Consider the following 6082-nt stretch of genomic DNA (forward strand, 5'->3'; position numbering starts at 1 on the left):
TCCATGAAGTTTGAAAGCAATTTCCCAGTTTGCTACAAGGTGACAGAGCTGTCTATTGGTTTGTTGCAGAGCTGGGATGCCTAACCCCCGTTCCATTAACCCTTCCGTGCCACAGGAAGGAGGATGCTGATCCTGTGTGGCTGTGAGCACACTCCTGCCCACCTCATCCTTCTGTGTGTTCAGGGAAATCCCCACCAGCACACAGGGGGAATTTCCTTCCTGTCCCCTGTGCTGAGGGGCTGGAGCAGTGAATAAACGGGGGTGAGGATAAAGGGGGGCTCTGGGCACAGCAGGATGGGGAGCTGGCCCTGGCACCTCCAGCACCCACCCTGCCCCAAGCCTTCCTGCCCTCGCGGGTACCCCCACCTCTGTGAGCTGCTGGCCCACAGCTGTGTTCTGGTCCCTCTGACACTAACATAAACCCTCAGTGACAATTTATCAGCCAGACAGATGTAGATGGTTAAATAGAAATACCCAGGACCAGTAAATCCAAGCAAAACCATGTCCTCCCAGGGAAAGAAACGGGGCGCAAGGAAGAAATTATTTGCTCACCTTGCTTACGTGTTTAATGAAACCAGTCATGGTTCCCCCTTGCTCTTCCATTCCGTTACATCAATTTCACTGTAAGCTTTTTGTCTCAGGAAATCTCTGCTTGATTTGCTTTCCTGATTGCAGAGCACTGTGTTGCTTCTCCTCTAAACAGAGATCAATCTCCATTTTGCTCACAGCCAATTTGCAGTGGCTCTGCCGGGACTTAATACTATTTTTGCTTATCACCCTGCTGGATGCTATAACACCCTAGGTGACCAGAAGGGTATAGTCAGAGGAAAATGCTGTCTGAACTAGATGTCTAAAGGTCATTTTTAAACTTTGTAGCATCATTTCCAGATAAGACAGTTCGGAAGTGGAAGAGTTTGCACTCCAAAATTCAGATTAGCCCCACGTTGTGTGGGCAGATCTTCATGACAGTGATATTTCCTCTTGACATTTGAGCACTTGCAGCTCTCACAGCCTCAAGCCTCCATCCAGGGAAAGATCCCATCCCTGCGAGGGAGGCAGGCCCCTGTTCCAGTGCAGGAGCACCTCAAGCCTTAAACATGTCCAGGCTGCTTTTAGGTGCTCCACCTACATAGTAAAAGTAATTCCTGCCTGAAACAACTTCTGAAGACACCGGCATCACCAAGATAAGTCAAAACACAGCCCAGGCACCCTCCTGTGAGCAATGCTGTGTCTGCTGGGCTGGGGCCCTGCTGAGCCTCAGCTTTGGTACCTTCAGTTAAAGTGCTTTCCTGACAGCAGTGTTAAATTTGGCTGGGAAAACTGATGCTCACATTATTTTTAATGCAGCCAAAGAGAGGAAAAAAACATTTGTGATGCTAAGGTCTGCCTGGCAGATGGCCCCTCAATACCACAAGAATCAGGTGTGAATAACACCAAGCTGTGGCATAATTCAGGCTTCTATTCTGACCATCTGAGCTGGTTATTTAAGAGCAGTGAGGGTGACATCTCAAATTCAGGCTGCTCTGGTGACAGCAGGACCCACGGCGCAGCAGGGACCTGGGACTGGGATATCATTTACACAGAGCTGCTGGAGGACATTTTAAATACTTGCAGCTGGACAAAACAAACTTAAACAGTAGGTCCAGGATTATTCTCGGGGTCTGGCTGTGTGCAGCTGAGTGCCCCAGGACACCCTGGTTGCTCATCCCCTACCTCATGGCCTTTGCTGTGGCACTTGTGCACCCTTCAAGGGGACAGGGGCAGCTGACACCAGGCTCAGCTTGTTCACCTGGGTTTTGCAGCCAGGAGTGCAGAGAGGTGGGTGGGGGTCTGATAACCTACTAACTGGCCTTGTGTAGCTGGCAGCTGGGAGGTGTTTTAGGGGTCACTCCACAGGCAGTGCACAAGCACTATCCTGCCAGGAGCCAGCTGTGCTCTCTCAGGGCACCCACAGCTGTGGCAGCAGGGCAGCGTCTGATGGCTGTATTTGCCCTTGAACAGTTCTGGAGAAAAAAACCAATTCTGGGAATGTCTGTTAATGTGCAGAGCACAGGGACCTCTCTGGCTTTTAGCACATCCCAGGAGCCTTAATAGGCCTTGAAAAAAGAGATGAGAAAAAGTCATTAAGCTTTTTCCTTGTTTCCACAGCTTATTATCTACCTTCTTCTTTGACAGCCTCTTTTGTGATTCAGCATAGGGCACACAGTACTTATATTTTTATGCCTCACAGCTCCTCTGTCTTGCTGTGATAGGAAAGGGATCCCGAGGATGCCCTGCTGTGAGAAATGTATCCTAAGAAATTGGTCACTGACACATCTGTCCAGAATTGTTGTTGTCTCAAAGTTTAAAAGAGTGAAATATAATTTTCTCTTTTTTTTTTGTTTGTTTGTTTGTTTGTTTTTCTAGCTTTTCTTTTCTGCTGTGAGCAGAGACTCTGCTTCTTAACATCTCTGTAGCCTTTGAGCTCCGCTCCAGGAGCTTTACCTGCCATGCACCCACCTGCCTGGGTCACGGGGAGAGGGAAGAGGCCAGTGACAACTCCAACTAGCCAAAGCCCTTCCCTTATTGCTCTGGAGATTTTCGCACAGGGAACACCCTGTTTCTGTACCAGGCTGTCTTTCACACAGACATTACTGACTTCAACATCCCAAGCAATAAACTTATTTTGCTTTTTCTTTGCCTTTTTGGTGTCTATTTCCCCCAGTGCTAAATCAAAATACTTTTTTACAGCTTGACGTCCATTATGTTTAATTTCCAGGTTCCCTGAGACACACATTCCTCCCCAGACCTCTCCCCTGGCATGGAGGATCATGTTGCCACTCAGGTCTCCTGGCTCCACAAGGACCACAGTGCTGTGCTCACCAGTTCCACCACACCCCATCTTTTGGGGAGGCTGAAAGGCTGGAAAGGAGCACAGACCACGGGTCTGCACTAATAAACACCACAAGAACAACAGAGCGATCTGAAGCCCTGTGTCAGCAGCGTGATCCAGGCTGGGAGACACAAGCCTGCAGTTCAGGGCCAGTACATCTCTGAGACACTCTGGGGCTTACAGCCCTACAAGGACATGATGACTTATAAAGGTCTCTTATAAAGGTCTCTATTTTCTTTAAAATATACGTCTCTATTATAAAGGTCTCTATAAAGACCTTTATAATATAGGTCTCTATTTATAAAAAAATATTATAAAAGTCTCTATTTTCTTAAAAGAAAAAAGAATCTTTAATAATTAAAAAAAAAAAACAAAACTTGAAGGAAGAATTACACTGATTTCTGAGAGCAGCAAGAGGAGCTGGCAGTGGGAAGCAGAGCTGTCATGTCCTTCGGGTCAGGTAACCCAAGCTTATTTTAAGTCAAAACCAACCAGAGTATTGCTTCTACTGAATTTTCCAGTCTTTGTCCTGCAACATTTAATCCTCTGTGATTAATTACACCCTGATTTACTGAGATCAGAATAGATGGGACCAGAAAGAGCCATGTACAAAATAAAGATCATTATTCACATAAGCCTCTTAGTTCATGTAAATTGTAACTTTTGAAATGCTGGCAAAGGGAGTTCTTTTCATTACCACAACTTCTGTGGCTGTAATTAGTCATGTAGGAGGATTATTACTTCTCTTATCATTAGTAAGAGAGAAAAGATAATTTGCCATAACGGTGTTGACTTCAGTGCCATTGGTGGCTGTGGCTGGTGGGATTTCCACATCGGGACCAGGGATTTATAGGACAGCACAACCCATAGAGTGGTGCGAGCCAGAGGCAATTATCTGTGTCTCTTTCCCGCCCCTTTCCAGCCATTATCGAAACATCTGTGCGGGAAATGAGTTGGGATGCTGGCTGGACGCTGACACTCGATAGCCAGCCGAGCGGCACAGCAGCAGAGCTGCCGGCACCGGGCGCCGCTGCGGACAGCGCTTTTAGCGCCGCCACCGCCGGGAACGCCGCCTCCCGTGCGGCCGGCGTCCTGCCCTGGGCTCCGCCACAAAGGCCTGGGATCGCCCGTGCTGCTGCCCCGCCAAGCCCTGCCCTGTCCCCGCGTGTCCGGGCCCCAGCGCTGCGGCCACCCCCAGGACAGCCCCGGCTGCTGCCCGCGCCCGGCAGCACGGGCAGCTCCCAGGCCGGCAGGGAATCCGCCCGGCCGAAACAGAGCCCTTGGACGCGGCGTTGATGGATCTGGAGATCACCTTCTCCCGGAGCCCCGGCACCGAGCTGCTCGGGCAGTGCCAAGGCCGCTCGGCGTGCGGGTCACCCTGGGTCCGGCTGTCCCACACGGGGCTTGAGGCAAGGCTCACGGGCATCGTGTGCCCGCGGCTCATTTGCAAGCGCTCAGCCGAGCCATCGCTCCAGGCAGCTCGGAAAACCCTTTTCCCCAGGAAACCAAGTCCCACCCTACACGGAGCGGCCCCGGACCATCTCGTGGCCGTTGCTAAAATCGAGGGAAACGCAACTGAATCGCTTCGGATTCCGCGTTTGGGTTTAGGCAATTCCTATCCTTTCTTTCAGAGGAGAAATGTCGCTGTAGAGCAGGACGGTAACGAGAAGACTCCAAGTCGAAGGCAAGAGAATGAACTCTGATTTATTTCAAATGCACCGCTCTATTTATAGGGAACATCGTGCGGACTGATTGCATTGGTCTTCGAGTAAAAACACTCACACCGTTGGTGTGCAGTGAATGACGCACGGTGGCAGAACATATCTATGAACAATGTGAACAAAATAAATTAAAGAATTATTTACATTCTTTCCCAACTGCTTCTCAGGCTCTCGTCTGGATAGAAAACCTTCTCTTTTTCTCTCTGGCTGAACTGAGAATATCCACAGAGAAACCAGTTTCACCAGCAGCTGTGCAATTCCAGCCAAGTTCCCAAATGAACAAGGAGACAGACGTGCTGCACCGTAGCACCTTTCCCCCAAATGAGTTGGCAAGTCCTTGTGCCACAACAAATAGTAGGTGATACGATTTTCCAGATGATCAAACCAATTTTGCATTATCAAAACGACTTCTTGACACATTTTCGGTAAATGGTCTGAAACATCCCACAGCATTCTCCTGGGAAAACTGGCAGCCCACAGCTTGGACAGGCACATTCTTCGCTGCATTAAAAAGTACCTGGATGGATGCACCTCAAATCCTGTGTCCAGTTCTGGGCCCCTCACTCCATGAAAGACATTAAAGGGCACGTCCAGAGGAGGGCAACAAGGCTGGTGAAGGGGCTGTTTCTCCATCCCTATTTTTTATGTAAAGTGCAGAGTTTCGGGTGACTGGCCTCTTGAGCTACATGCCCAGTTACATTCTTAGTCTTCAGAAATGCTGATAAATAACAGCATCATGCTGGACCCTGTCCAACCCCTTAGCAGCCCAGAGGGAAGGCAGGCAGCAGCCAGTTTTCCCAAAGTGCAGGAGTTTTGTTAAAAAAAAATACAACTTGAAGGTCATTACAAGCAGAAATACTCTGAACTGCCTTCTCCCCATAATGGACAACTGATAAAAAGAGAAAAAAAAAAAAAAAAAGGAGAGAGAATACCAGGCTCCACACTCTCCCTATTCAAGACTAATTGCTCATAGCAACCAAGCTGAAGAAAATTGGACAAATTCACTTTTTGTTTGCAAACACAGAGAAAAATTCCCTTGTGAGTAGAACCGTGGGGGTGTTTTTTTCTCTCTTAGGTCAGCACATCAATACATTAAAATATCTGAGAGGGCTCTCCTTACTGAAGGGTGGGATATGACCAGAACTTAGATTTTAAGAAACTTCAACTGATAAGGAATACTTTGCTCCGTAGCTGGTTGGCAGCTCAAGCTTCACCTTTCCTGCACTCTAGGAAGAGCCCGTGCTCTTCTCAGCTTTGCTCTGAAAGCTCTGCGGGCCGAGCCGAGACTGGCACATGGCTCAGGCGGTGCCTGCACGCAGCCCGCGCTGGGCTCTGGCCCGGGCTCGGCGCTCCCCTCGGCTCTGCCGCTGCGGCGCTGGCTGCACAGCGAGCTCCCGCAGCCCGGCCCGAGCCCGGGGGGGCTCCGGGACGCTCCGGGGGGTGCCGGGCTCGGCGCCGCCGCTCACCTGCGCTCGGGCGCGGCGGTGCC

Source organism: Anomalospiza imberbis, chromosome 10 (genome assembly GCF_031753505.1).
Source record: "Anomalospiza imberbis isolate Cuckoo-Finch-1a 21T00152 chromosome 10, ASM3175350v1, whole genome shotgun sequence".
Lineage (NCBI taxonomy): Eukaryota > Metazoa > Chordata > Aves > Passeriformes > Viduidae > Anomalospiza > Anomalospiza imberbis.